Below are 10,299 nucleotides of genomic sequence, written 5' to 3'. Positions count from 1 at the left end.
GATACGAATTTGTAAAGGATTTCTATTAATTTTTCATTTAAACTCAAATAAAAAATTCTCGAACTGGGGGAACACAAAATCGGTAATATTGAAAAAACTCTCAACCTCTTAATTATACTCATGACTTACAACCGCAGGGAAGAGTCAACTTGAGAAATTCAATTTTAAGTTGACTACCACGTTAACGATGCCGTACAATATCATCTATGATTCAGCTGAGAGAAAAATATCATAAAAAATTTTTAGTAAAAAATTTGATTAATTACTCTACCGCAGAGCTGTTCAGACGACACTTTTCTATTCGATAATTGTAATTGAATAAAATTGAAAACCATAATTTTAAATTTCCGAGGTAAATCCAAAAAACGGATCAGAAGAATTTTTACAGGCTCGGAAAGTATTCGAAGAGTAATTCTTTAGTTTCTCTACAAATTCGATAAAATCGTCCAAACTGAATCGAAGTGACTGTCGAGTTAAGCAAGTTTCGGTTTCTCGGAATTTCTGGGAAAAATCTCTGAAATTCTCAGATGTTCCCGGAAAGTGAAAACTTTCCAAGAGTATCTGAACGAATTCAATCAGTCCACAGAAGATATTCGGATGTATCTACGAAAAATAATCATCTTGAAGAAATAAAAGACGAGTGGCCTGTTCTGCTCTCGGGGGTCATTTTACCATACCCTCACTGATAATTACACGCGACGTCGATTTTCCCTCAATATCATTAAATAGTCTCGGACCACATGTTTCAGGAAACAATCTTTCCTTGTCAATGGATTCATTTCCATTTTAACAAACCTCTAGGATTTTCCGAGTTGAGTTACTTGTCTGACAATGATATTATTTTTTTTCTCCAAAGATTTAAACTCTTCTCGACAATTTAATAATGACATATACTATTTTCGTTATTGTTTGCAATTGGTACTATAGGACACGTGGGTCAAAGGAATTTTGTCACAAAAACACAAACGTTCAACAGATACATATTCATTAATATCACTATACACTATTAAACACTACAACTTATTATTATTTAACTACTTGACTCTAAGTTAAACAATACGCTACTCTTACAAAACGCTTAAGATGACACTCTCTTTCCACACCTCGTCAACACTCTAACCCTTCCGCCAAAACTCTATCACTCTCGTCTACACTCCGACCCTCTAGTCTGAACTCTGACTACCGCCCTCTACCTGGAGTACGCGCTTCCAGCGCCCCCTGATCCTAGCGTCTCTGAACCTCGCTGGCTGGAAACGATCGTCCCTTGTCACGTCTGTGGGCCTCTCATAAACCTCCAAAATATGACTGTCTAGGTACTTCTATTGCACATGCTCGCATCCCTGTGTCATCCATGTCTATTTGCAAGGTGTCCCCACAAATACCACCTATTGCTCCCCCTAAAATATAATTTTATAGCTACACTTGGGAGAACTTTATCCCACGATTCTTAATCCCACTCTAAAGTAAAACAATTAAGTTCTAAGAATCTATTTCCCAAAACTAACAGCTAAATAAAAATTTCCGATACCACAGTACTACACATTACTCAATAATTCACGTAGAAATTGTCCTCCATATTGATTCCACTAACATAGAAATCTATCAATAGCAAAATCTATTGAAGTTCTAGTAAAAGTTCAGCGAGGCACGTCGAATCCCCCAAATATGTGACATTGAATCTACTCAAGAATATTGAGAAGACAGCAATTCCTTTCCGCGAAATAATGGCGTCGAAGGACAATGTGAAAGTTGGAAACGATGCCGAGAGTTTTATCCTTAAATGAAAACACTGAAGGAGAGTAGAGGACATACTTCAGATTTCAAGGAGCTACTCAGGACTAGCAAACGCCACTCGAGGTAAAAGTTAGTCTAAACAAGTAGTTACCTGCCTTTCAAATTTAATGATTCTTTTTCCTCGGAGTTCCTACGAGCATTCGTGCTTTCTCCATAGATTTTCTCGAGATGCAAAAACTGAAAGGACAGAAGGACTAAATCCGGGGTTCGATGGAATTGATTTATTCAGGCTTTGCCAACAGGAGAGTCTACGAGCAATTGTCCCGTGATAGTTTGGATGGAGTGGAGAAGTGGTGTGGCCATTGGAATACTCAAGACAGCACCAACGGGTACTCTCATCAATTATTTACTATCATTCGTGAATATCTGTCTCGAAGAGGGTACATAAACTCTGAGTGCGAACCTGGTTGTTTCACGTTTATATGGAAACGAGTGGAGATTCGCATACTGATGGGGCTGAGAAATTGTCGAGGGGATGATCCATCTTCCGATAAACAAAAAAGAATTTTCATTAAAATCGTATATTTCGATACAACGGGGAGGGGGTGGTAACGAGTGTGAAGTTGGCGGCCCGAGGCGAAGCCGAGGGCTGCCAGTCGCACGAGTTAAAATACCCCGTCGTATGTGGATCCGGACTGTCCTTTTTGTTAGTGATGTTACGTTCAGCGAGTGGTGAACAGTGGAAAGACATGTTCGGTCTTAAATATTTTAGAATTTTGGAACCGACCGTTAAATATTGTTTACACTGGAAACCAACCGTTACAAATCATAAATTTCACAATCTCGAATTTTTAGGTTAGGTCTGGCACGTAGATTTGGAACAAACAAACAGACAAATACTAAAATTGATGAAAGAAGCTTTTGTGCAGGATAAAAATTTAGGCACAACATTTCATATGGAATAGAATTTGAGAATTGCCAGACCATGCCAGCCTATTCTTTCTTCACTTGTTTTTATGCTCGTAAGAAAGGTCTAGAGTCTGGTACAAGGACCCCTCATTGTATGTCATAGCCTCCCAATAGGTTTTCTACAAACCCATTTTCATCCCCACTCTTTTTGGTGTGAAACCTTAAAATTAAGAACACTAGTTTTAGTTAGTTCAAATACGGAAACTGAAGAGTTTAGTCGAGACAGCCGTTCGTCCTGATCTCGATCTTCCAAATATCTTAATTATAATCGGTTGTTAAATACATCAAATCTAACAGTTTTTTCATTAAAGATTTTGTAATTATTGTGAACTATCAATTTATCTGATTGTGATTATTTATTCCCTTCACATAAATAAGAACATCGCTACTCTCGTATTACTTTTCGTCAGTAGTAGTGCAGGAGACAGTGTTGCCGCACCAAGTGTATACCTGCGACTTACAACCACAGCGAAGGATTAAACTGGGAGACTTTATTTTTTCTTTTGGTTAATCATCACGGTAACTACCCCGCACAAGACACTTTTCGTCACTGGGGCCCGATAGACGGCACCTACTGGGCCTCAATTGGGAGGGAGTAAATGTCATTTAACATTGCACTTCTATAATCGGCGCTTCAGGGGTAGTAATTAGGGGACATAGTGCGCGGTAAATCTCATAGCGGAAGTTACAATGAGCCCTAAAGCCCTAGGACACTGTCATTGCTCAGGCATGCGCTCTGGCTTCGGGTAAATTTTATTTATTTATTCGAAAGTTTCATTTAATTGATTAGAATCGGTAGAATATAAACCATTGTCAAGTGTTTTGTAAGAACAAGTGAAAATATAGTGTTTGATATTAGTTATACGAATTTACTAGATAATCAACTGTTTCATCTTTTTAAAAACTATCCCCACATATTTTTACGGTATAATATTATCAGCTGGAGTATTCGCCATTCGGATATTGTGATTTAATATTTTTACGCTGTGTTATTCACGGCGGTCACCGTATCAATGTTTTTTGCCGATATTACTATTTTCCAACCAGAGATACGAGTGGTCGTAGTCCCACAGATATCCAGGCAGATAACGAGCTGATTCAAATGATAACATTCGAAATGCGTGGCACACAAACCGGCAATTACCCGTTTCCCCCTAATGAGAGCAAAAAGAATGATTGCAAGCTTACAAGTAAGATTGCAGCTGCATGACAAAGGAGTGTTTATAACGTGGTATTGATTACATTGCTATATACGTAGTATCGGAAACAATTATGGGGAAATCCCCAGTTGTAAGAATGATAATCTGGCGAATATCATAGACAGAAGTCCTCCGTATTTTATTAAGATAGTCTAGGGCTATAAGATTATATTGTAGTCGTAGCACAAGTGCTATTTGTGGTGAAACCCCGCGAATAGACATGGATTGGTAGAGGGATGCAAGCCTGTACGATAGGGGTACCTGAAGGGTCATATTTTGTGGGCTTATGAGGCCCACAGATGTGACAGGCGGAGATCGTTGCAGCCAGCGAGGTCCAGGGATGCTAGGAACACGTGACGCGATTAAGGCCCAGTTCAGGGGTGAGAAGAGAGACAGGGTCAGAGTTGGTTTTGAACAATGATAGATGATAGACATGTGGTTGGACGATTAGGACTTGGACGTTTTGTTTTGTGTACTTAAGAGTGTGCTTAAGTGTGTTAGGTTTGTTGAAAATAGTGACGATAGTGTTAATATGAATTGTACCCTTTTTTATAACAAATAAACTGTCCTTATCTTTTGAAAAAGTAACCCTACATATATGGAGGTTTACTTTTTTAGAAAAATAAGAACAGTTTAGTAGCTATGAAATGCACATAATTAATATTAAACATTACGTCTACACTAGATTTTACATAACACTTAATAGAAACTTAAGTTGTTTCGACTCCAATTTAAGAAGACGAAACGTCCAAGTCCTAACAATTTAGTCGTTTAACTACTCGTCTATTTTCTTTGGCTCCTCAAATTCAACTGCTGTCTTATATTTAAGACTTCTCTTTTGACACCCCCGATTCCTCCCACTTAGCCTCTTCCCCCACTACTGTTATCGGGCCCGGCTCGCCATTTTCCGTTTCTGGGGGATTCCCCAAACGCGGCGGAGTGGGTCAGCTATTGGGCCAGATGTCATTGGTGAGGGTGGTTGGGTTTTCACTGTAATAAAGTGATAGAACTACATTCAAAATTCTCCCCTCACATCTTATCCTAATCCTATCTTAATAAAAATACCGCTATTATCAGATTTCCCGATAATTGTTCCCCGATACTACATATATATTTCTTCTGAGGGAACTAAAAATATATTGACAAGTAATATTTTATCTATAAAATCGTCTGCTGTTTTTATTTCCACTAATGTTCTATCGTTTAAGATTATTTCTGTTGTAGTTTACATTTCGAATGTTTATCAAAAATTAATTTAGAGATGGATTGAATAGGTCTTTGTACGATTAGTACTTTTTAAATGGTTCTTTTTATTCTGGTGTTTGCACTTGAGATTGGAAACCATTTTTATGAGAGAAAATTCTAGGAAGTTTGAGGGGGATGTGGATGCTCTATTTTCTTAAATGTATACAGAGGTTCATGTGTGGGACCATTATTGATGAGAGACATCAGGTCCAGGGCGTTGTATCCCTTAGTCTTTTAGTTAGTTTCTTCAAGGAAACGAAGCAGAGCGATTGGGCCTTTCCAGCGTATAAAATAAAATAATGAAACGGCATTCACACGTCTAATCATTCACAATTATCCCATTTCCAATAATTTCTAGATAGAAAAGAATTATTTAGTTCGATGAGCTGTTAACATCAAAAATATATTACTATAGCCCTCATGAATATTTGGGATAGTGATATTCCTTGTTATCGATATTATTTCAGTCTGATACGATTTAGAAAATCGCAGATTCTCACACAGAACGACATTTTAGATAAAAATTAGACTGCCAGGCGACGAAGGTCAGTTTTAATCCAAAAATTAACCTCTCAAGTCCAGTTTTTCCAACACAACTTTGACTAAAAATTGGTTGATTGTCATTTCATTCCACGATTCGCCCTCTGGGGGTCTAATTTTTATCCAAAATTTCTCTCTTTGTACTAGAATTTGGGGTCTGACACCCACTTTTCATTGAAGTTTACTTCACTGGTGGATAACCTGCCATCCAATTTTACGTTTTTTTTTTTCTGGTAACTTTTATTGAATTTCTCCCTCCTTGTGATCAGACTTGTCCCTCACTCGCATTCATTCACCGACTGACACCCGCCGTCTGAGCCAAGAAAAATAGACGAAAAGCCACCGAAAAACGATCACAATCCACGAAGCCAACTAATTTCTCCGGGTGCTCTCCAGCTCGAGCGACCACCCTTTGCTCCATTGTCACTCTCTCCTTTCACTCTTTGACTTTTTTTTTCCTGTCCACTACCCCAGAAATTGGTAGATGGGGTAAACGAGATTTAGCTTCTCAGAGTGTTCACTTTTATAATGAAGACCGATGACACCGAGGGAGAGAGAGAAAGACTTTTCCTTTTCTCTTCTCTCGGTAAGTTGTTGGAAGGGGGAAATGCTGGAGGGGCCAACCAGGCAAACCCATTCATCCTGATTACAAGAACTGCTCTCCCGTGGGGACAAACCCGCCAGCTCTCGTGGACGGTGAGAGCAACATTGTCCTTCCCACTCGGACAATAGAAATGAAATGAACGAATTAAAAGGGGAAAAATAGGAATATCTCGTGGAATTGTCTCTTCAGTTGAAATCAGGGAACGATAATTTTCATCATTTTCGGTGATGATTATCTCCACATTTCTACGTACTCATTAATTCTTTGGATTTAGTACTCGGTGCTATGTAGAAGCTCGAAGAAAATATTCGTGTAACCCATGTAAATGGGGATTCGTACTAAGTTTCATTAATTCCATTGGACTGATGTTACGAGTGAATTCAGTTCAATGTTTTTGTTGCAGAATGGAAACGTTGCAATCGTTCTTTTGTATTAATTTTCCTGGGACACAGTGCGGAGTAGCTGGGGATGGAAAACATGAAGGTTGACTACTCCCTATTGGTGTGCGTTTTGGCCTTTTCAACCTTGCGAATGTTGGCCATCTGGTCAGCCCGTTTTATTTGTCGAAAAAGGGGGGATGGAGAGGTACAGCAGTGGATATATGAACTCCAGAAAAACTATCCCCAAGATAAATCTTAATTTTTCATATTTTAATTTGCTTCAGACATATTTTGATTAAAAAAAAATTTGTTTTTTAATTTATTTTTATTAAATTATTTACCACATTCACAGTTTTTTTTTAATATAAATTAATAATTTTTTTGTCATCTAGGGAGGAGGGGGGGATACTATTTTTTTAGATCTATTTGTCATATTTTAATTTACTTCAGACATATGTTGATTTAAAAAAAATGTTTTCTTTAAATTTATTTTTATTAAATTATTTACCACATTCACAATTTTTTAAAAATATAAATTAATAATTTTTATGTCATCTAGGGTGGAGGGGGGGGGGTTACTATTTTTTAGATCTAGATCAAGGTCTCCTAGGATACTGGCGACGAACTATGGGAACTGGGGATTTAGTGATTGAATAGGATTAACAATTTTTAATATTTTGGAAGTCGTTTTATGACGTCAGAAGAAGGAAAAATATATCGTAAGTCCGGAAAATCGAGGAACAGATGATGGGGAATTACACCGTAATAATTTTTACAGCTCTGCTACAAACAAAAAACAATAAAAATTCAATCTATGTTTACTTAAATCTCACGACTCAACATAAACAATAATAAAATCCTGGGCTTTTGATCATTCAAACAGACATAATTGTAAAATCATCGAAGTCGTTTCAATTTAACTTGTCATTTGATTTATTTTCACAGTTTTCGCGATGAAAAAATGCCGTTCATCATTAAACTCACGTTTCACATGAGACCCGAGCGTCGAAAAAACCATAAACATTAATGAAGATGAAAAAAGGTGGATGACAGTGGTTGAGGACCATAGCCAGACGCTAGCCGTCAGACATGTACTCAAGAAATAAACGCAAGAGCCAGAAGGGATGGCTTCGCAGAGTACGTACGGATTATATGACTCGTACGATTTACAGGCACGTCAGGAGGCCACCCCCAGGGGGTTACTGACTGTACAGGGGTCTACAAGCACTACCACTATCTAGCCACCGTCACACAGCGCAACTTATAGAATGTCTGGGACTCACTTCGGTTATGTCGTATCTCACCCTCGCTTTCTCCCGAGTAAACTTTCACCTGCTCGCACGAATTCCCTTATAGCTACCAACTTTACGTTCTTCTCGTTTTGTTTCATTCTTCCGCTTTCGTATTTCGTATTTCTTGGATTTTCTTTTCGCGAAGGGATGAATGAGGTTGGGGGAGGAGGAGGGGGAACGCTCACCAAACAATGAAGTGAAGTTGACTCTGAATTTTTTCGGAATGACATATACTGTCCTCGATGCGTCTACGCTGCGGTGCCTTCTTACCACCCCCACCCCTGTGGAAGAAAATTTCCCTAGCGGCAAAGTCCATTTACCTCCTACCACTTCGGTATGTCTGCTGCTGTCGTCATTTTTCTTGACGTGTTCTGGAGTTGAAATTTCTGTTTGTTGGTGGCATTAAAAAACAGTTGGGGGATGTGTGGTATGCGGAGGGTTGGGGTGGGGGTGGTTATCGCTGTAGTTGAAGAAAAGTTGGGTAAAAGTCAAAATGGCGGAGAAAATTTGGGTAAATTTGAGGGTACGAATGCCAATCGGTGAGGGAAGTGCAATTATTACGGTTTGTAGGAGCATAAATTCGGATGGAAATTTATGCAAAATAATTTGATTTAAGAAGACAAGTCGTGAATCTCCAATGAGACTGAGAATGAGTAAATAATTGTTTGTGAAGAATGATAAATTTTCGAGAGCTACGCGAATGTAAATATTCCGTCAAAACGACGGAATTTGACTTCGTTTACTGATTACCAATGTGACTAAGAACATTTAAGTGACGGTATCGCAATTTTTCATAGAAAAGTGATGTGAAAATTACGGAACCCTCCGAAAAAAGTTTGTAACAGCTCCGAAAAATTTTCCTCCCCCAACCCCTCGACAATAAATCCAACCCCTTGACACTAAACCCAACACCCCTATAGAATTCACGTGTCCGTCCTATCGAGGTTGTTTCTGACACCACGACGCGGCGCTGGATGACACCTGATTGATCCCCACCATCTCCATTCTCCCAACGACCGCCATTTTCTCTACTCCATTTCACAGAAAACGCGGGAACTAATCGCATTAAATGGCTCAAAACTGATATTAAGCTGACATAATTATGCCGACTTATGCAGTCGATGCCTTTGATGAAAATAAACTTGACAGGTTATAGTTTTTGGAAACTGCGAAACCGCGGCAGGGTCTCCTCGGTCTTGGAAAAATCCAGATGTGCCAGCAACCTGGAGGACTTTCACTGCAGTGCCACCATTTTTTGCAAAGTACCGACATGGCACCCACGGGGAACCTCGGGGAGGTAGACCCTGGCATATGCCCAGATATGTAGAACCTCAAGTATTATTGCTCCTCAATGGTACATCTTCTAAATTCACAAATGACGCCGTTACAATCAGAAGAACATCTGATGGAATTTAGAACTCAGCGAGGTACCGATTTCCATGGTTTAGTTTCCATATTTATTTTTGGTCATATTATCGAGTCCCAATGCTCTATATAATGAAACACACGAAAGATATTTGCGAATTTAGAGCTTTAGGGAAGAGTACTATTTTGAATGGTTTGGCCACCATGCACTACCAGCAGCACAGACTGCGCTCTTGGCATTATCACATTTCAAGTACTTCCGTCCAACCTCAGATGGGGTCCAGCTAGTACAGGTTGAACCATCTTGAGGTTTTGGTCCCCAGTGAGGCGCACACGAAGAACAATCGTATTTCAAATGCGTTCGAGCGTGTCGGGAGGTCCCCAATTCGACTCAGGGTCCGCAGGGTCGTCACACCCCGTATGCAAGGACGGTTTTACCCGCCATTACACCCCCTGCGGGATGCCGACTTATGCAGTCGTTCATGGTGTATCCGGTCGTCAGTCGAATCTCACCAAATTCCGTCTCTTTTCGGTTCCCAAAAACTGTTGAATGAGACTCGGCCGTCAGAGAACTGTCAAAGAGTGGGGGGCGGAGTAGGGGGGGGGGGTCACAGCGCCATCTGTAGTGGCTCCAATAGGAGGGGCAGAGCTCAGAACACTGAAGATATTTTTTTTCCTGTGCAAAAAAATATTCTGTGACCAGGCACCACTTATAGCCCATCCAAATATAAATTCTGTGTCGGTTCCACAGCCGTAACAATCCACCGCTAGACCAGAGAAATTGTCTTGATCATATGGAAAGCCTATGAAGGTACTCATGACAATTAATTACTTCTTAATATCCAGAATTACCGGATGAAGGGGAACAAAAGAAATTACCTTCCAACTCCAGGCCATCGCAAAATCTCCGGCTTAAATATCACGAGAATTCGTGTTCCTCCTGCAACACTCCCCACTCCATCTCCATTCAT

The sequence above is a fragment of the Diachasmimorpha longicaudata genome, chromosome 15, assembly GCF_034640455.1.
Source record: "Diachasmimorpha longicaudata isolate KC_UGA_2023 chromosome 15, iyDiaLong2, whole genome shotgun sequence".
Taxonomy (NCBI): Eukaryota; Metazoa; Arthropoda; class Insecta; order Hymenoptera; family Braconidae; genus Diachasmimorpha; species Diachasmimorpha longicaudata.
This window is presented reverse-complemented; position numbering follows the sequence as displayed.